The 23,404-nt window shown below is 34.0% G+C and overlaps 1 protein-coding gene across 2 annotated transcripts in view; it reads left to right on the plus strand.

Moving 5' to 3' along the window:
- The window catches only part of LOC126752526 (uncharacterized), a 54,131-nt gene that overhangs the window by 9,704 nt on the left and 21,023 nt on the right, over positions 1-23,404 (plus strand). The window contains exons 2-3 of one of the 2 annotated variants that reach the window (XM_050463400.1): positions 6,726-6,810; positions 21,196-21,376. The gene's annotated coding sequence lies outside the window, so the exon portion shown is untranslated. The remainder of the gene's footprint in view (positions 1-6,725; positions 6,811-21,195; positions 21,377-23,404) is intronic. The other variant, XM_050463399.1, reaches the window with a different exon arrangement.

Genomic DNA, 23,404 nt, shown 5'->3' on the forward strand with positions numbered 1-23,404 from the left:
CACAACATGATCGATCTGGTTGGTAGTTTTTCGATCCGGAGACAGCCAGGTAGCTTGATGAATTTTTTTGTGCTGGAATCTAGTACTACTAGTGTTAGTTTCACCATTTATAATTCAAGAACGGCTGAACCGATTTGGCTAAAAATTGGTGGGGAGGTAGCTTAGAACCAAGGTAAGGGCATATGTCTTTATGTCAAAGTTTAATACAACTCATAAATACAAAAATTATATTTCAAATCATACGCATTTGTTTAAAATTTATGCTTGTAGGAATCATTTGAATATATGTATGCGTACCATTTTTAACAGATTCTTCCTCAAAAATCCTCGCGAGGATCCAGATCATGGGGGGGTAAGTCCCTTTGAAATGCCGACTCATTTCAAGAATTTGCCGATTTAATGTATATGTTTATAAATATATATAAAATAAGGATATCTTCATTTCTGATAAGGTAATAATAATAATTGACAACATAATAGCATAATTCATTATTTTATTCTCAAATAAGTATTGTACATATTAGTATAATCATCATTTAATATGTTTCTCTTAATATAAAATACATATATTGTTCAGCGACGTAATACGCGGCAAAAAACAAGATTTTCTTAAGAAATTGAATTGCAAAAAATATAAATTTCTGAGTTATATTTTCACTCTGCGATGTTTCAACATTGACCATTTTCCAACAACATCGCGCAGATCGATTTCGTCTACTTTATCCTTTGAAGAAGAAAGCAGCATCAAAGAATTCAAACGTTCATCCCCCATTGTTGTACGCAAATCGTTGAAAACAAATTTCAATTTACTAAAAGAACGTTCACATGAAACTGACGTGACAGGAGCAGTCATTATGTAATGAACAATTTTGTACGCAGAAGGAATGACCTTCTTCAATTTGTACGCTACTATAGAAATGTCATCGAAAGATTTACACTCTTTACATGAATCAAAAAGAATTTGTGTTTCAGCAAAAATACAATCTAGATCTTCACTGAAGAACTTAGGTTCCAATTGCACAACAAATTGTATAGATTCTATTGTAATATTACTTCTGTTAGCTGGAATCCTGACCATCTCTTGAATGGGTTTGAAGGTTGACATAGTTTCTTGCAAATTATTTTGAATACAATTTGTGAAATTTTCGAGTACAATTTTGATTTCTTTTCTATAAAATGTCTGGAAATCAAAATTATAAGCAGTTGCTGGATTACCGTCATATTTCTTCGGAGCACGGCGTGTTCTGTGGTGTTTCGAAAAGTCATTTTTAGGGTTGATCTGACACTTTTCAGCAAATGCAACTGAACTCGCTAGCAATGCGTTAATTTGTGAATCGTCATTCATTTGTTGGAATCACGCTGATGTGCTTTCAATCAGCAATGATGCGTCAATGACGTTCAATTTCTCGGCTTCCAAACTTTCTGTCACATTTTTTACTTTAAACATTACATTTTTACAAAAAAATAACGAGCTAATAAAATCAAAGTCCAGAATTTTTTTAAGCAGACCAGAAGCTAATGTACTTGTATTGTTATCAAAATTTTCTGAATCTTTTTGAATGACTTCCAAAGCGTTAACAATACCTTCGAAAGAAATCCACACAGCTTTTACTGTTTCAGCCCGAGAAGTCCATCGTGTTATTGACAGGTTTTTCAGTTGCAATTCATTCTCAATATCATTTAATTCTTTTCGCAAACTAAGAAAACGTTTCGTACTTCCAGAAAAAAAAGGTACAGTGTGTCTAAAACGTTAAAGAATCCTTTAATCAAAACACTTGCATTATATTCATAATTAATTCAACATTATCTAGATATAGGAATATTTTATCGACTTCAGATTATTACACTAGAAACTCGTTGATTAGAACATTTGTTTATTCGAACACTCGTTCATTTGAACGCCGATTCACTCGCTGATTTGAATTTTTAACATTGCTGTATACCTACATATATGATACGATATGATAAACTAATCATAATCTCCTTCGTCAATTTAAACAGAACGAGTTTCTTGTGAATATAAATATTGCACATATAAAAGTAAATTAGGAGATAACCGACTTTTGAAAGAATGACGATCGATAGTAAATTCATTCTTCGAACTTAAAAAAAAATATATTCAACCACTGTTATTCGAACATTGTAGTGTTTCAATAATCCTCGTGGAAATTACGAAAAGGTGTCTTTTTAAGCTTGCTTCCGCAATTATAGAGCTATTTATTGCGTTTTACTGAAGTTAGAATTTTCATAAATGCCGGCTAGTGAATTCGCAATGGATATGACGTCAAAATTAATGTGCAATAAGTTTTGACAACAAATTTCCGGGTACTTGGCAACTCTTACTGGAATTGCCGAAATGAACTTTCAAATTTTTAGTTATGATATTAAAACGGCCGAAAATGCCGACTCGTTCATAGATGGGGGGGGGGGGGGGGTTGTCATAATTCAAAAGTCAAAATTTACAAATTTGGATATCACAGGACACTAGACCAAAATTTGCGCCTTAGTAAACAAAATTTGTTATATAAAGTGGTAAAATGTTATGGGATTTTTTTTTACATTTTTAACTTTGACATTCTTATGTATATTCTAAAAGTAAATAAAAGTAAAAGTATTATTAGCCCTATCATAGACGATATATTGCTCTGCTCTAACTCCAAATAATTGGAACCAAACTAAGACTACGAAATAACTTTGCTTTGTTTGAGCTTGTTTTGATTTAAGAGGGCTAGTTCACCTGGCCGTTTTCACAACAAATTGCATAAGATCTAGATCTAACGAATAATGGCTTAACCTTTATTCACGTTCGTCAGTCCTTGGCGGGACGCCTGCACGCCTGACGCCTACACGCCAAAGCCTTTGCCTTCGTCTCCTATAGCTTTTTATACCCTAAACAGGGTATACTAAGTTTGTCAAGAAGTTTGTAACACCCAGAAGGAAGCGTCAGAGACGCTTTAAAGTATATGTATATATAAATGATCAGTATGTTGAGCTGAGTCTATTTAGCCATGTCCGTCTGTCCATTTGTCTGTATATATGCGAACTAGTCCCTCAGTTTTTAAGATATCGTTTTGAAATTTTGCAAACGTCATTTTCTCTTCAAGAAGCTGCTCATTTGTCGGAACCGATATCGTATCACTATAACATATAGCTGCCATACAAACTGAGTGATCGGAATTTAGTTCTTGTATGGAAAACTTTCACTTTTGACAATGTATTTTCACAAAAGTTGGCACAGGTTATTTCCTAAGGCAACAATCTAATCTCCGTAAAAATTGTTTAAATTGGTTAACTATAGCATATAGCTTCCATACGAACTGAACACATACATAGTTACCAAAAGAAATGCACCTGTGAAGGGTATATTAGCTTCGGTGCAGCCGAAGTTAACGTTTTTTCTTGTTATTATTGCTTGTGGGACCACTGCCAGGCATTATTTCGCAAGAAAAACTTTGGCCAGGTGGCTATTTCAAATGATGTTTTTCATCATTCTCATTCCGAAAAGTTTTGGTAAACAAATTTCGGTTAAGTATTGCAGAGCTGTCTTTGTTTGCAGAACGTTTGATACAGAAACCGTTATATGGAATACCTTGCATTTCAACTAATAAATGGTATATTGTATAGCAAATGCGTTCCCTTGCTTTGAGGAGAATTGTTTGTGTGGAAACATCTGTCATAGCCAAAAATGGCGGGGTATTTATATATTTACAAGAAAAGTAAGGTGAAGTGAAATTCGTAAACAATTCAATAAAATGCATGTGTAATATTACGCAAAATTGCATATGCGTGCACATATGTATGTATGTATCTTTGCTCGGATTATAAGTATTTATAGAAAATTGTATAATTTTCGTATAGGTTTCATTTAAAACTGTTTTCTAAATTTGGCAGCAGTGAACAAGTGAGATCACGGAATCAATTAAATTAAAATAAGAATGATAGAATTTCACATCAAATAAAGACAATACGTAAGTGACTATGCCCATAATACATCAATGTTCAATGGTTTACTGATAACAGCAGCCTCCGAGATGCAGAACCGGTTAGTTGCTCTTCATTTGGAATAAATAACACATTTGAAGGATATTCCCGTCGGATATGGACATTCGATTAGAGCAAGCTCAAGAGAAGCGTATTTTTCGCCAGCTAAATTATTCCAGCTTTCGGAGCTTCTCGCTAGAGAACACAATTCCTTTCCTATTGACCAAAGCTGGCAATCCCATCATACGAGTACACTTAGCAAAACGTTTGTGACGATCAACCTTGGCTTGGCCACAGTTTGCGCTGGATCACCGTATTTCACCACGGCCGTTTTAAGCGTGACGTTGCCTTTTATTACCAGTAACCATCCGCTTCAGAAGTGGATTGATTTTGTTGCGATTCAGCAGCCCTACATCTGCTTGTCTTTAATCAAAATGGTGACAGCTGCTTGGTCAAGTGTAAAAAGTTTATAGCAAAGCGAAGCAAAAGCTGTATGTGAATCAGTCATTATATGGCCGAAAAAATCCCATACTTCTTGCCACTGGGGAAAAATAAAATGCTCTACTACGCAGTACATGCCGGTAAAATCATTGCCAATATCATTCATTGACTTTTTCGAGTATAAAATGCGCGTGATAGACGCACTCGTACCTACGCACGTGTAATCGGGTATACGAGTGTAAACAGAAATATGCATTCGTACATATACATATGTATTTAGATCTTCCTCTGTGTGCACCATGTGCATTTAAAATTGAGTCGCTGTAGGAAAAATGAAACATTTTCGCTTGCATACGCATTAGAGATTGTTATAGTTTTGTTCAGTCCTAAAACTAAAAGAGTCAGATATAGGGTTGTATATACCAAAGTGATCAGGGTGGCGAGTAGAGTTGAAATCCGGATGTCTGTCCGTCCGTCTGTCCGTCCGTCCGTGCATGCTGTAACTTGAGTAAAAATTGAGATATCATGATGAAATTTGGTACACGTATTTCTTGGCTCCATAAGAAGGTTAAGTTCGAAGATGGGCAAAATCGGCCCACTGCCACGCCCACAAAATGGCGAAAACCGAAAACTTATAAAGTGTCATAACTAAGCCATAAATAAAGATATTAAAGTGAAATTTGGCACAAAGAATCGCATTAGAGAGGGGCATATTTGGACGTAATTTGTTTGGAAAAGTGGGCGTGGCCCCGCCCCTACTAAGTTTGTCTACATATCTCGGAAACTACTATAGCTATGTCAACCAAACTCTATAGAGTCGTTTCCTTCAGGCATTTCCATATACAGTTCAAAAATGGAAGAAATCGGATAATAACCACGCCCACCTCCCATACAAAGGTTATGTTGAAAATCACTAAAAGTGCGTTAACCGACTAAAAAAAAACGTCAGAAACACTAAATTTTACGGAAGAAATGGCAGAAGGAAGCTGCACCCAAGCTTTTTTTAAAAATTGAAAATGGGCGTGGCGTCGCCCACTTATCAAAACCATATCTCAGGAACTACTAGACCGATTTCAATGAAATTCGGTATATAATATTGTCTTAACACCATGATGACATGTACGAAATATGGGTGAAATCGGTTCACAACCACGCCTTCTTCCAATATAACGCTATTTTGAATTCCATCTGATGCCTTCTCTGTATAATATATATGTACATTAGGAACCAATGATGATAGCGGAATAAAACTTTACACAAATACGGTATTTGAAAAATATGTAAATGACGGATAATGAAATCTCGATTATCACTTTATCATGCGAGAGTATAAAATGTTCGGTGACACCCGAACTTATCCCTTCCTTACTTGTTTTTATAAAATCGCGTATGCAAAAAATGTTTTATGAATCATTTTGAAAAACTTTGATTATGGGTCTAAAATCGGTTTAGAGGAAGCGATTTTTAAGGCGATGGGTTTTATGGAATATATGTATGTGATAGAGTGCCTGATGTCGACAAATGATCAATAGAACACTAGGATATCTCAAAATTGACGAACAAATTTTCATAATTCCTAAAAAACTTTGCCTTGAAAATCGCTGGCTCGAAACCGCTTTTAAACCCATAGTATCATGGGTAAAGTTGTTCAGAATGATCCGTAGAACATTTTCCGCGGATACGCAATTTGTCCTTTTTTTCGGCTCCTTGTAAATCGACCCGCTCTGATGTGAACATACATATGTATTTGGGAGCAACTGCATAGAAGAGGGAATTTCTATGTCAACAGCAGTAGAAATTCGTCGAGTATTTTTCGTAAATAACAGCTAAAAGTTTTCCCGATTTTTGACCGAAAAAAAGTCTCTCAACATCAAGTTGATTGCTACTCAGAGACAACTGCTAGGGTCTACTTTATCTGCGGACAGATGTAATTTTATTAAATTTAGATACATATATGTATGTACTTTACTATAAGTACTTATATGATTACCAAATAAGTCATTGCAAATTATATAGTACATTTATGTAGTTTGATAGTAATTAAATACAAATTTCTATTGCATACCCTTATTTATAACCTTAAGTAGAAATGAAGTAAACAAAATCATAAAACATATTGCTAGTTTTGTCTTAATTGTAAGAGGCTATAAAACTCAGCTACAAATTATGTTCAATAAAAGAACGTGACTTAAGGTTGAAATGTTGATGACAAAATAACATTCCAAGCTATGAACGCTTTTATTTGTTTTACATTCTTTGGTCGGTCGGACTGATTAAGTATACAGCTTTGTTTTTTTTTTCAGCTGTCTTCTTCTCTATGTTTAAATTTCGCGCATTCGGCATAAACGACTTCTCTCTTCTGGTTTGGAGAGAAAAATTAGTCGCAAGGTAAGTTTAAAAAATAACCTTCTTGTACCGTTATTTTATTTTAACGTAATCCTCCGTCCCCCGTGTTACTGAAATTATCAAAAATGTCTGTTACTAGTTTAAGACAGTGAATTTCATTGTATAGCTGTAGAAGACATTATCAAATAATTATTTTGAGGAATGCTGCAGAGTCGACTAGTCATGTCCAGTTAAAAATCATGGTAGATTCCAGTTACGTACATTACGTATCTAGGTCGATTTGATAGTAAATGGTATACATTTTTACAGCTTACGAGTACGTTTTGGATATTTAAGATATATGGGTCAAGTGGCGGTGTGTGGAGTTCAATAATAAATATCAAAAAAAAAAAAAATTTGTTATTCTTACGAGTATTTCTGCAGATTACTTCTTGGTCTACAAATGTTCGACTGCTATAAGAAATGCGAAAACGTTTTCGTCAAAGTCACTCATGCTCATAATACTAACGTTTCGCAATATTCGTTTGAAATTTTACCGAAGACCAATCGGCTGAATAACTGACATTCCGACCTCATAACGTTAATACATACATATTTGTAGCTCCAGTAGTTTGGTAAACATGTGTTTTTATCATCTTACTGTTTGCTACTCAGCTGATTGGCGCAAATACCGGCTTAAATATGCATGTGTAAATAAAAATTTTAAATTATTATTTTATTATTATTTTGACTCCAGCGTAAAGCTAAGCATATATTATATGTATGTACATACGAATTCTTGATTTCTTTTATCTACCAGTTATTTGTTGATTTGAATGTTTCTTTGACCAAAGCTTAGTATATTGCGTAGAATTTAAATAACCAACTGAGCAAATGAAATTTTTGGTTTCAAGAATAATAAATAAATAAGTATATATCGTCACCTAAAATGCAAAATGACGTATCATCAAAAAATTCGGAATTGAGTATCTTACTGATTACGATTCACTACTTCAAATTACCTACTATACATAATATTACATATGTCCAACATTTTCAGGTTCTGAGCTCATATATGAACCAGTTGTAACCAATATTAAATTTTTTTCCCCCTCTTGTTCCATTTTATTTCGTGTTTCATTCACGCCACTGTTAATTTTCGAAAATGTTGTTACGTTATTTTGCATTTTAGGTGACGATATGTATATACGTCTGTATAATCGTGTCGTAACAACCAGAAGAAACGTCAGAGACCTTACTATACCATATATAACTAAAAATGATTAGTGTTTCGAGCTGAGTTAATTTAGCCATGGTAGTCTGTTTGTCCGTTTATCGGTCTGTATATACGCTCAGTTTTTGAATCGATCTGATTTTGCATACGAACTTTTCTTTCCAAAAAGCTTCATTCTTTCATTCGTCGGAACCGCTGTAAGAATACTATTTTCATCTAGAGGAACAGATGATGTTTAGTTTAGCAAATGTACGACACGCTTCACAATATTTTCAGCAGAACCTCCGATGGCGATATCTCTTTGTCGTATACTAGTACAGGAAATCGTAAAGATACGTATATAGTATGTCATTGTTTCTAGAATGAATTCGGTTTTATTCACGTTAACATCACCAGCACACTCGCCAAGCTTATTTAGATTCATCTACAAGCCTGATGTTTTTACTGCCAGGAGAGCAATATCATCTCCATAAGGCAGTTCCTCGAGATGTTCAAAAAAGTTTAAAAGCGACTATTAACACTTAGCTTAGTTCACTCTCCGAAACAATAAGAAAGAGCAGCGGTGACATAAGCCAGTTGTGCTTTACGCCAGTTTTCGTATAAATTGGATTTGTTTTTTGTGCATTCAAAGCCAACGTAGCGAGCTTTGATGATGTTCATAAGCTTTTCTGGAATACCTCTTGAATATAACGAGTTCCATATGTGAGTTCATTCTATGCTATCAAAAGCGGTGCGGAAGTGTACAAAACAGGTGTGGATATTCGCTTGCACTTGTTGATTCGCTCCACTATAACACCGAGTGTGACAATATGATGGGAACAGGACTTTGAATTGTAATTACAAGTAATTTAAAAGCAGCAGTTCCATAAAAAAAATCCGATATTGTTCTTTCATTTCTTGATACGAATTGGTTCTAAGATTCTTATTTATGATACTCTGGGATTAAGGCTTTTATATTTTATTTTTTTTCTTCAAAACTAAAAAATTGACAATGTGCATTACAAAACCACGCAGAGTTTGAACTTACTAGTGTGAGCAAAAAATAGTGAAAATCCATTCGTCGGAATATTTTTTTTTCTAGGCAGGTATGACTGTCAGTGACATCTCTGTCAAATGTCACATCATTTTAAGATGAGTGAACCACCGATTTACCGACTGAATTAGATCCATGTTACTTCTGGCTATTCAGCAAACTCAAGCTACTGCTCCGGGGAAACTGTTTTGAGTTAATTTCAAGACATGAAACAAAAAATTAACAATTGTTTCGAGGATTGAAAAAAAACCGTTGGCACAAGTGTATCGGGAATTGTGGGGGGATACAAGAATTTTTAAAATTATGAACAAAGTCTTACTATTTTTATTTTTAGCTCATACTAATACTAGAGTTATAAATTCTTTTGTTATTTCGGTTTAAAGTCTAAGTATAAAAGCTGAACGGAAACAAAAGCGTAATTTTTGTGGTTTTGTTATTCACAGTGAGAATATTTCAAAATGTTAGATTATAGACCATACATACATACAAACATATTCTTACTTACATACATATGTATGTATATAATTATGTTGTAGCACATTAAAATTTAATTTGTGTGAACACAAAAACACTCTGAAATCAACAAAATTCGAATATAAAAAAAATTAAACAATCAAAAATTCAGCAGTTTTGCGTCTAACAGCGCTAAAAATAAATACGTCAACATAAATTTCAGAATTAATAGAAGCACTAAGCTAAAAAAGTGGGAGCAAATGTATTTTATTTCTTGTTTTTTTTCTTAATTCGCTATTGTTGTTGTGTTGTTGCTTGCGCTGCGGTTGTTTTGCCGTTTGTATGTCGCTTACGGATGACATGGTAGACGGACAACTTTTATAATTGAATTAACGCGAGTAACGGCATTAGGCGAATAACGAAATGTTGAGTTTATGAGTTATAAGTTGTTGTCGCGCCGATCTCGAAATTCGAAATTACTAAATTGAGTATTTCCATTGAAAAAATATTCGATGGAAATTTTTTGGACAATTTTGTAAAAACATATATATTGACTGCACGAGTTCTAAGCGCATATTAGCCAATAATTTTAAGCCCAATATCATATCGTGAGGAAACTTTTGCATAAAGTTGGCTTAGCGGTTCTTCTACCTCAGTTTGGAAAACATTTGAGCAAGGTGCACAGTTAACCCGTGACTTATGGTCATTGAACGGAAATCTAGTGGCAGGAATCAATCTGTTGAAAGCCATAGGGCTTGAGAAACCCAATTTTTATCATCAGCAACCATCCGTTTCAGAAATGGATGGATGGTTTGTTGGCATTAATTGGCAGACGGACATAGGTTCATGAGCTCGTACCATATGTCATCTTCCTTTTGTGTCTACCCTTATTTAAATACTATAATAATGGTTTTTGATGCATTCATTTTTTTGTGTGCATAGATCGGACTCGTCGATTTCCACTGAATACTTCTTCCAGAGCATTGTTCAACTTTGAAATCGAAATTACCGTGATTGATTGCTCAAACCATACAAAATCTTATAATTTACAATCCGAGATATACATACATATATTACTAAGCCATATACTGGAAACTTTAACTAAATTTCACATATTTCCAACTAATATTTCTTAAAATCGAAAAATTATTCCATCATAAAAATTATATAGTATAAGAGAATTTGATGATCGAAATCGCTAACATGAGTTTTCAAAAGTTCGGTGGTCTCGTTTTAATTACATAAAACAATTCAAATAACTTTATGGAATGCTGCCGAACTCATAATTTTTAGACGGATATTGTTCCGGTTACTTAGACTCGAATACGCATCGTAGGAAAGTTAGGCCTCTGCTTTGGCAGTCCAAAATAATAATTACTCTATCTACATTTTATACTCTCGCATGATAAAGTGAGAATCGAGATTTCATTATACGTCATTTACATATTTTTCAAATACCGTATTTTTGTAAAGTTTTATTCCGCTATCATCATTGGTTCCTAATGTATGTATATACTCGTATTATACAGAAAAGGCATCAGATGGAATTCAAAATAGCGTTATATTGGAAGAAGGCGTGGTTGTGCACCGATTTCACCCATATTTCGTATATGTCATCAGGGTGTTAAGAGAATATTATGTACCGAATTATATTGAAATCGGTATAGTAGTTCCTGAGATATGGTTTTTGGTCCATAAGTGGGCGACGTCACGCCCATTTTCAATTTAAAAAAAAGCCTGGGTGCAGCTTCCTTCTGCCATTTCTTCCGTAAAATTTAGTGTTTCCGACGTTTTTTGTTAGTCGGTTAACGCACTTTTAGTGATTTTCAACATAACCTTTGTATGGGAGGTGGGCGTGGTTATTATCCGATTTCTTCCATTTTTGAACAGTATATGGAAATGCCTGAAGGAAACGACTCTATAGAGTTTGGTTGCCATAGCTATAGTAGTTTCCGAGATATGTACAAAAAACTTAGTAAGGGGCGGGGCCACGTCCACTTTTCCAAAAAAATTACGTCCAAATATGCCCCTCCCTAATGCAATCCTTTGTGTCAAATTTCACTTTAATATCTTTATTTATGGCTTAGTTATGACACTTTATAGGTTTTCGGTTTTCGCCATTTTGTGGGCGTGGCAGTGAGCCGACTTTGCCCATCTTCGAACTTATCCTTCTTATGGAGCCAAGAAATACGTGTACCAAGTTTCATCATGATATCTCAATTTTTACTCAAGTTACAACTTGCACGGACGGACGGACGGACGGACAGACAGACATCCGGATTTCAACTCTACTCGTCACCCTGATCACTTTGGTATATATAACCCTATATCTGACTCTTTTAGTTTTAGGGCTTACAAACAACCGTTATGTGAACAAAACTATAATACTCTCCTTAGAAACTTTGTTGCGAGAGTATAAAAACCTTGAAAATAGGACTCTTTTGACTCAATGAATCATATGCAACCCCTTAAGGATAGGTCGTCGCTAAATCTATGTCTCATATAACGAGCTAGTGAAAAACGTAGAATCGTGGCTCGTGTCAGCTGCCACGACCTATCTTATGGCCGCGCTGTGTAAGTGAACAGTGAAAAACGCTACTCCCTTCTCTCTTTGACGTGGGATGACGTGAGAATTCACGACATTTGGATTTTTGTCGTGGAAGCGTGTCAGCTGATTGCTCTCTCACATCGCAGGGTTGCCAATATCGATACACTGTAGTAATTATCAACTTTTATAATTCAATCTGTTCAATATGTTTCAATATGCTTGAAATTTTCATAAAATAACTCAAAATCAGAGTCGAATGCTATTATTTATAAATATGTTAATTTTTTTATTATTTTTAATAGTTTGTTTTCAGTCTTGATATTTTATATTGTGAAAATTTTAATTGAAAACAAAGATGTGCTCAAAACTGTATATGCGTATTGGGCAATGGCAACATTGTTCAAATGTAAACAAACAAAAATGGCTGATTTCTGCGTTTTTACCACGTTTTTCACTATGCACACATTTTGCTCGATAAGGAAGGAAAAGGAAGGAAGGGAGTAGCGTTTTTGAATGTTTCTGCTATAACTCTATCGATTGTTGTTATGAATTTCATGAGCTTACAAAGAAAAAAGTAGGCATATTGAGTGTGAACATTCACAAACCCGATGAGAATTTTGGATTAGTTGTGTTGAAAGCTTGCAATGAAGATAGCAGACCAGGTTGAGAACCCTTTCTACTTTCAATCAAATGGAATTAATTTTTTTTTGTTATTTTACTATCACTCCGTACACCTTAATGGAAGGACCAGGTACCAAAATCGCTTTGTTCACTTTCAGCCCTTTTAATTAAAGGGTTACATGGAAACGCAGCTTCAAACTAAAATTATTGCCTTATTTTTTTCGGGATCAAGTTGATCCGAGTAATAGTTTTAGAGATACACTCTTGAAAAATTGCATGCTCGAGGACTGCTGCATAGTCATTTATTGGTTGCCAGGATTTCTCGCGAAATCCTTCTTCGAGAAAGATATTGATAGAACTATTCAAAAAAAAACAAAAACCTCAACAACATTTGCGTTTTTTTGTTTGTAAAATCCTGTGTCAAAATACATTTTCTATTAATTTTTTGTTTTTTTTTCGTCTTAGCTTATGTTATGTATGTATATATGTATATAAGTTAAAGTACATATTTTTACTTTTTACCTTTGATATGTTGTAAGAAGTTCTGCTGTCAAATCGGAGGTAACTTTTGACCAAGGGAGTGCCGGAAAAAACATCGTTATGGCCGAGTTTTGAATATTTTCCCTTGAAATTTTCGCAAAATCTTGTATCTATTTATCTTTGAAATAATAATAAGTTTGAGTAAAATAACTAATTTTTATATAAAAAACTATTGAAAATAGGACTCTTTTGACTCAATGAATCATATGCAACCCCTTAAGGATAGGTCGTCGCTAAATCTATGTCTCATATAACGAGCTAAAACTGTAAGTTAATCTCTTGCGAATTAAGACCACGGTGAGCATTTGCTCTTTAAGTGCATTTACCAGTATAACTGCATTTATGTGGTAAGACAACATTCTACTTGAACCATCTTATTCAAGAACAACTTAATTAAACTTGACTGACTTAAGCCAGCGAAGAATTGCTTAAAAAATATATAAAAAGACAGAAATTTTGCAAAGAATAAGCAATTTCGATAAGCGAAAGGTGATAAAATTTAATTTCAAACAAGTTTAACCACAACAACGCGTAAATAAATATTTTTAATTGAAATAAAAATAACATTGCAATGCATTCACTACATATCTATGCGTACACTGTATGTATGGTATGTACGAGCTCATGCATATGTACATATTTACGCATATAATGTCTTTCCCACCTTATCAGACTGACAAAGCGTAAAGCTGATGAGTGCAACTAATCGCTTAAGAAAACAGAGAGGCCACTAGGAATTTAATTAAAGTATATGTACATATATACATACATGTACATATGTACAAATGCATTTCAGCTTCGTACATCTGTCAACTAAGTGTACTTTTAAAGATAAAGAAAGCATTTGTAGTATGTTTGGATGTGAATTATGGTAGTAACTCATGGAACACGATCCACTTGAATAAAATAATTTTATAAATATAGCAAATAAATATTAAATACTATAAATGATTTCATAAAATATAGGTATATGGGGATTTAGAGGCAAGTAACTCTGTAGAAGATGTATTTGATCATTGCACCTTAGATAAAGGAAGCGCTTGAGTTTGACTCGTTGAGCTATTCATTCATACATACTAATATGAGCAAAAATAATAAGACTTTGTGCATTAAAATTCTTAATTTATTCTCCAAAATTTATTTCGCCCCTCTCAAAGTAATCGCTTTTGGCACCAATGCACTTGTGTCAACGTTTTTACTAATCCTCGAAACAGTTGTTAAAGTAAATTTCCGGATTAGCCTTCATTGGGCGTAGCGATTCACCTTTAATGTCTTCAATTGACTTAAAACAGTTTGCCATGAGCGGTCGTTTGACTTTGCTGAATAGCCAGAAGTCACGCGGAGCTAAGTCAGGTGAATACGATAATTGCGTTGGTTGAAAATTTGGCGAAAAGCTCACAAAGAGTCAATGCAGTATGCGACTGTACATTATCGTGGTGCAAAAACCAAGGGTTTTCGGCCCATAATTCCAGGTTCTTTTTACGAATAGCTTTGCACAAACGACACATGATACTCAAATAGTATTCCTTGTTGGCAGTTTGGCCGGTCAACTCGATAATTGAAGAAAACTATCAACATAACCTAGATTTTTGACCTGATTTGATGTGGTGTTTCGGCTTTGGTTCACCTTTGCCACGATATTCGGTCGATTGATCGTCTGTTTTCGGTCGTAAGCATAGATCCAAGACTCATCGCCAGTAACAATACGTTTTACGACATCCTGGTAGTCGGAAAGCATTGTTTCACAGACGTTGCCGCGACGCTGTTTTTATTTAGTGATTTTGGAACCAATTGTGATTTCACTTTTCTTAGGCCCAAATAAACTTTGAAAAATATTTTCATTGATTCTTCCAATATTTCAACGATGCCAATAAGATCTCTGATTGCTAATCGTCGATTCTCAAGCACCAATTCCTTTATTCCTTTATTTTATTGACGCGTTGATCATCAGTTGATGTTGATGACCATCCTGGACATGGTTCGTCGTCAACGCGTTCTCGACCCTCTTTGAATAATTTGTATCAAACAAAAATACTTGCTCGCGACAAACAATTGTCGCCGAAGGCCTTTTCTAACATTCTGAACGTTTTGGCACCAGAAATTTAATTCCGCACACAAAATTTAATGGAGCTTGCTTGTTGAATAACTTCATTCATCGTAAAAATCGCCGAATGCACTTTTTGTACTTCCGAAAGACAAACGTATACTGAACACTAATGATTATTTTGATGTGACATTTGGCACAGATGTAATTGACAGTCATACCAACATTGAAAAAAAAATTCGACGAAAGGTCTTCACGCGAAAAAAGGTCTTACTATTTTTCGCTCACAGCAGTATATACATATATAGGCTGTTCACGGTAAGGTGGTTATCGGGTTATGTGATTATTAGATTAAAAACAAGAAAAAACGTTAACTTCGGTTGCACCGAAGCTAAATACCCTTCACAGGTGCATTTCTGTTAGTAACTATGTGTTCAGTTTGTATGGAAGCTATATGCTATAGTCAACCGATCTGAACATTTTCTTCGAAGATTACATTGTTGCTTTAGAAAATAATATATACCAAATTTCGTGAATATATCTTGTCAAATGTGAAAGTTGTCCATACAAGAACTTTATTCCGATCGTTCAGTTTGTATGGCAGCTATATGCTATAGTCAACCGATCTGAACATTTTCCTCGGAGATTACATAGTTGCTGTAGGAAATAATATATACCAAATTTCGTGAATATATCTTGTCAAATGTGAAAGTTTTCCATACAAGCATTTGATTCTGATCGTTCTGTTTGTATGGCACCTATATGTTATTGTGGTCCGATATCGGCCGTTCCGACAAATGAACTTGAAGAGAGAATGACGTTTGCAAAATTTCAAAACGATATCTTAAAAACTGAGGGACTAGTTCGTATATATACAGACAGACAGACAGACGGACATGGCTAAATCGACTCAGCTCGACATACTGATCATTTATATATATACTTTATGGGGTCTCCGACGATTCCTTCTGGGTGTTACAAACTTCGTAACAAACTTAATATACCTTGTTCAGGGTATAATAACCTCTATGCTCCGTGAACATCCTATGTATGGTTATTTGCTTATTTTTACACAAACAGCTGTTCATTGTTTACAATTGTAGTTCAATGAAATTCCTACTTATAAAATGCCTAAACAAAGTTTAAAAAGCAAAATAATCAAATTTAAAATAAGTTTTGCTATTCAGGAAATGGACTTTATTGAAGATGTGTGCTTATTAAATAATCCGAATTTTAAGGGTTCAAAAAATTCTTTGTATCAATAATAATTTTTGATAATTATTGATGATTTTTGATACTTTGTGATGCTTTTTATTTCGGTTTTAATTTGCTGATTGTAAACAAAAACCAGCTGTTAATAGCAGATTTTCCAATAAGAAAATCTAAATGGAAATGCCATTCGCTTAGTTTTATTTATTTTTTGTGCTGCCATTTAGTAAAATTCCAACGACTTTCCAACACTGGAAATAAGCAAACAACCACATAATCTGTAAACAAGGGCCTAGGTTGGTCAAAGTTGGTTATTTTGTCATACCGCATTTTGTTGTTATTTACTTAATCACATAACCACATAACCCGATAACCACCTTATCGTGAACAGCCTAATAGTACATTTTTTCTCTGACGTCTTCTTGTGGGTGTTATAAACTTCGTGCCAACTTTAATATACCCTGTTCAGGGCATAAAAATACCATCTATGATTGTGCGTCGGAAGACCAAATCAAGACCCACTTTGTTCAATATCATGGTTATAGTTGCAGGGTATTGAGATGAAGATGAATTTCTCAATTATCTACTTTAATTCTAGTTCTACATATGATAATATTGTAAAGCTTTTCACTCCATCAGTTTTTATGGGTTAGCTGGGTTAGGGGCGTAAGCTCTTGAAAAGGTGCCCGAGAAGGCTTAAATAAGCACTACAGTCAGAATTGGGAAGAGTTTCTAGAAAGGACCCATTTATTTTTCGACGACCGAAACTTAAATATTAATGCTAAGATGATGAATTTTACGACGACAGAGCTCTAGTTTCGCGAACAAGATAGATTAGTAACTTTGATTAGGTTTGGTTGTCTGAAAGGATCAAGAGTTACAAATATTTGAGCATAGTCGGAAGTTTGTTATAAAAGGTTAGAAGGGAAATACGGTTTTTAATATTAGCTGAAGGGTCGAATACCACTTCTGCTAACTAATTCACACGCGTGAATTCAGAACAGTTTGTTTGGTTAAAATCGTCTGAACAGAACTAGAAGATTTATTCGGTAGTGATCGAAGATTGAAAGTTAAGCTTTCGTCATTTGAATGAGCAAATGCATAAAATATTTACTTTTATGATATTTCGAGTTGCGAATGCAGATATAGCACAAATGTATTTTATTGACTTGCGTTCTCAAAAATAACAGGGATATACTATATATAGTGTTGCCGTCATAATTAGCATCAGTTATATGTATATATGGATGTGTTTGAAGTACTTAAGTATGTACATATGTACATATGCATGTATTTATGAATACGAATTCTATTTTTACTAATCGTGCTGTAATCTACAAAAAATACATGTCGCCATTAAAACGTGTTGTTCTGGTAATTTCGATAATAAATCTAGCATGAGAAGTATGAAAAGTGCAGTAACGGAACGATTCCAAGCTCACAATGTAAATGTTTTTATATTGTTTGTGTTGCTATGAAATAATAATGTTTATCGCAAAAAAATACCTTATGCTGACCGCACTGAAAACATTTCGAAACGCAGTTGCAGTTACAGTCTATACGCCAACTCACCTGACAGTACTTTGCGACTTCCTGGTACCTATTCGATACGCTGGCTCCGGTTACGCTCTTGACTGCCGTTTTATGAGCACTTTGTTATGTCTGGAAAGAAGCAATTCTAATACGCAAATACTCATATTTGTCAGAATAAATTTGTGTGCATACTTAAATGGGATGCCATAAACATACATTAGAATGTGTTGTTTTGCAAAAAAAGACATAAGTATGTTTATACAAAAATAGAAACGTAATTTTTCATGAATTTAAATAGCAAACGTGAAAAATGTACACCCATGCAGAACGTGCATATAACGGGATTTTTCAAAATTTGATAAATTCGGCTCATAACTGTGTGGCTAAAAGTGGAGATTTCAAAAGTAAAATTTTTTTAAATATTTTGTTTACTTTTTCTTGAGAGCTGTGAACTCTATTCCACTATTGGTGTTTGGCACAAATTTGTAATATAATTTTCTAGTCATATTTTTTGAAAGTTGGCAACTCTATTCTCCAATATTTGTAAATTAAAAGCCTTTTGAGCCTTTCTTTTTGACATAAATTTGTAAATTATTTTTCAAATTATACTATTTTAATTTTGGCTATTTTTCAAATTTTTGTAAATTTTGATTTTTGCCGCACGATTTATAATTATATGCCTATTTTAATATTACAGATGTGGCAACTCTATTTTGCATTATGTATGTATAAATTTAAGACTTTGAGATAACTTTGCAGAACGCTTTATGCTTGCCATACATATATAATATTACATATATATTATGTATATATATACATATATAATATTATATTCTGGTTATATATTTAAAGATGGCAACTCTATTCTACAATATGTGTAAGTTTGGGGCTTTTCTATAATTTTCGAAAACGATAAATATTTGGAAAAAATTTTAATTATTATTTTTTCATGATTATTATTATTTTTTTATTAGAGGTGGAAACTCTAGTCTCCAATATTTGAAATTAATAACTTTCTAGGATGCTATACGTTTGTCATAAATTCGTAATCTTATTAGTTAGTTATACTTTTTTGTAAGCTCGCAATACGTGTAAATTAAAAGCATTTCGATAACTTTCCAGAACGCCTATGTTTGGCATAAATTTGTAACACTACCATTTTGCTCATGAGCTATATCACGACAAAAATTAGTCTTTAAAGATGTAGATTGAAAGAGGATTCTTTGAAAAATACTCGTTTAATTTGTATTTTTAGCCCCAATTTCCCCGAACCTAATGCGTTAAACTTAAAGTTATAGTTAAAGTTGAAATTGAAGTAGAAGTTAACTACCTCCGGTGAGACTGCAAGATCCCTCTGGCCAAGAGTAAAACGTAGGAAATCCGCTGAACTACAAGCTCTCAGGAAGCTTCATCTTGCCGCAGTTGTATGAGTTTTCACTACACATCGTCCAATAGGCATACTTATGGTAAGGCTAAAAAATCTTTTCGGACCAAACTTTCCATCTTCATTTGTCGAATTAACCACCTCAATAAAATTGTGACTAGCACTTTGTCTAATTCAAATAGTTTATCGCAAATATCGACCCTTTCACCTAACTTAAGTGCTATTTACGAATATTAAGGAAGAAACGTTTTACGTCAAAAGAAAACAAATTGTAGTAGCAATCTGTTACATATCTATCTATGTATCTATCTATAACATTTATTATTTATTTATTTGCCCTTGACGCATAAATAATAAATTGCAGTTCCGAAATGCATATCCAAGTATTTATGGAGATAAGTGAGGCGTCGTCTGAGTGCTTTACCACTCGGCTATTTACAATATTCATAAATATAGGTAGTATGTAAGTCTCTATGTAAATATTTACTTTCAAGTGAATTGGAAAATTTTTAATGTAATATTTCACGACAAAAACAATTCAAGTGCTGAACCTATTTATTTGCAAACTTACAATCGCGCTACTTTAAGAGAGGTAGTGCAGGTTTTGGTAAATACATTAAGTTGTCGTCTTATTATGTTATGATATTCATTTTAAGTGTATTTATATAGTTAATTAATATTAATAAATGAAAAATTTAAAGTGATAAATAAAGAACAAACAAAGAAATTGGTGACCCAATAAACTCAATATTTATATAAATGTTCAATCTCCTGATATATATATATATATATATCTCCTATACAAACTGACCGATCAAAATTAATTCTTACATGGAAAACTTTATTATTTGGCAAGATATTTTCACGAAATTTGGCCTAGATTATTGTCGAAGGCAGCGCTACAATTTTTAATCATTTTCAGATCGCATCACTGTAGCATAAAGCTGGTATTTAAACCGATCTATAAAAATCAAGATAAAGCTTTCTTAAACCCTTTTATGATATAAGAAAAACACCTATGAAGGGTATTATAGTTTCGGTGCAGCTGAAGTTAGCTGCTGGTGATCACTCGCAATCAACATAGAAAGACTTTATCCAATAATCTTAAAACATTCTTAACCTACCAAAATGTTACTAAGGCCGCTAATTTCTGCATAGTTTCCCAAGTTGCTTTGTCTCAAAACTGTCAATGAAGAAAAGCGCAATAGATCTTACCTCGCGTTTTCTAGACAACTTCGGCAGAGAGAATCAGGCAAAATTTTTTGCTTTACGACAAGAGTCCATTCAGAAGTTGATCAGTCAGTATGTGTGATTCAATGATCCATAAGCACACCGCAAGAAATCTGATCAGATCTGATGCTAGTTCGGCAATACAGAAAGTTTATGTTAAACTCATCAGTCTCAAGCTTCGAGTGATTCATGTTTAATCATGAGTCTTAAAAATTAAGAGTTCTTAACAGAATTTAGTGCGTGTGTTTCTTATATCTCTAAGACAGAATCATTAATAAAAATTCGTATGGAATCTTCAGTTAGAAAACTAAAGTTAAGCAGGGCGTCAGTCGTTGTATATCTGATAAACAGCTTTACCTATGTAGTTGTCTCTCTATATGCAATAGGAGCTTAATCTAGATAACTTTTTAACGGATAATCGGCCAATAAGTCTCAATATAACATTTAGAAAAACTTTGGTTCCAAGAAAGAGTATTAAAGTTTTCAATTGGCTAACTGTTATACTTTCTAGTGCATTGTCGTTTATTTTTGAAAACTCTCCAGTCAAGATTAAACATTCACTTTATATTCCATAACATTTTAATACATTACATTGACATTATCCTTTTTATTTTTTTAGCTATTTGAATTGGGTCTGTGCTCTGGATTTATAACTACAACTTAACCAGCTGCTCATAAGCAAGTTTTTAATCCTCAAGTAAACTCAGGCTTCTTGGTCTGCCAGCTCCATAAGTTTCTCGCATTTTTACGAAAGTTAGGACCTAGTGAAGGTATTACATAGGAAATCGAATGATTTAAAGGTAAGTTATTATTAAATATGTCAAATTTCTTTTATTTTCTATGAAGTTTAACTTGATGATACCACACGTTCCCAGTATACATCTTTGAAATTATTTTTATACTCTTGCAATCAGTTGCTGCAAAGTATCATAGTTTTGTTCACCTAACGGTTGTACGTATCACCTAAAACTAAGCGAGATAGATATAGGGTTATACAAGTATATATATAAATGGTCAGGTTGGCGAGAAAAGTTGAAATCCAGTTGACTGTCTGTTTGTCCGTCCGTCCGTGCAAGCTGTAAACTGAGTAAAAATTGAGATGTCTCAACGAAACTTGGTATGTGGGTTCCTTAGTATATAAAAAATTTCGAGTTCGTCGGACTATTGCCACGCCCACAAATTGCCATTAACCGAAAAAACATAAAGTCCCATAACTAAGCACTAAATTAAGATATAAAGCTGTAACTTGGTACAGAGGATCACAGTAGCAAGGGGCATATGTTGTTTTAAAAAGTGGGTGTGGCCCCGCCCTTTAACCATTTAATGTACATATATCCTAAACCACTTAAGCTAAAATAACCAAATTTTCTGAGTAGAAATCTTACAAGATCTCAATCAGAGTATAACCACCCGGGGGTGACCCATATAACGGTACTGTTAAGAACTACTAAAAGCGCGAAAAATCAAAAACTAAATACGCCAGAAACATTAAATTTGACCCCCGAGATGGTATGAGGTTCAAGTCGAACATTTAGACCACGGTACCTATAGTTCAATTTTGATGGAGAATGTGGGTTAATATGTCATATACAGAACTGAAGTTATATATACATATCTTCTCTTATAACTGTATGGGGTGACCAATATGTGAGTTATCCCAATGAAAATAAAAGAACGTGTTTTACTCATAACAGTGTATCCTCGTGCCTAAAATAGATAAATTTAATTTAAACTTCGTCTAGCCCCTATATAAGCAATATCAGGATTTTCGAACATCCGGCTGACCTTACTCTATATGATTGGTTTTACACCTTAAAGTATTTCCCTGGCTTTGATTCTCGCAAGTTCTAGAGTGTTCGGTTGCACCCGAATTTAGCCCTTCCTTACTTGTTATATATATTAAGGGAAAGAAAAGTAGTTTTGGTTTTTCAAAAGTTAAGATTAGTAGCTTAGATGCCTAGATTAGCCACACTAAACTTCCACAAAGAAGAATTGCTCGGAGCCGGCCAGCCACATTTAACATTTTTATATATACATTGTAGCATACAATTCATATGTATATACTTATATTCATATGCAAATATTAGTGCATAGTTGCTGCATAATTCAACGATTTCGCTACGCTGCTATCTGATGTCACTGCTGCCGTTGTGTGAATTAACTGCAGAGAAAGCAAAAAACCGCTTGAAATAAGATTCCGAAAACAAATTTACTCAACTTGTTTTTCTTGAAACGCTGAAGGAATGCAACAATAAAGGAAATAAAAGTTGCGCATAAATTTTAAGCGAATGACTATATACCATAGTTTAGAAAAATATTGAAAAACGCGCACAAACACTTTACCGTTAAATCAGAGATCTTCTGCACTACATTTCATGACGCCTCCGTATTTTATGATGCTGAACGCCTTTGAAATGTCGCTTTGCAAGAACAGGTGGCCAGCGGAAATGAGTTATGAATCCAAATTTGCTGTTTGGTCAGCAAGATTAAACTGGTAGCCGTTGTAGAGTAGTTTTTCATCAACATAGTTTATAAAATTTATATTATTATTATTCAACTGCCGCTGGAGGAACTATAAAAATCAAATAAAAGCCAAAGAAAATGCGTAATTAGCATTAATACGAGGTTCTTTCGAGAAATCAGAATTTGTTTTTTAATCTACTGAGGGCAGCCATCACCGCTCTTACCACAGCCGGGTCCAAATAAAAAGAGCGGTGTCGGATTCGGATTTATATTTGGCCAAGGAGAACTTTTTGAAATTATTCGATGACTCTTTGCTGCGTTTAATGATAGCAAAAGCAGGAAAAAAACATTCTGCTGCACCGAAG

The sequence above is a fragment of the Bactrocera neohumeralis genome, chromosome 3 (assembly GCF_024586455.1).
Source record: "Bactrocera neohumeralis isolate Rockhampton chromosome 3, APGP_CSIRO_Bneo_wtdbg2-racon-allhic-juicebox.fasta_v2, whole genome shotgun sequence".
NCBI classification, from domain to species: Eukaryota; Metazoa; Arthropoda; class Insecta; order Diptera; family Tephritidae; genus Bactrocera; species Bactrocera neohumeralis.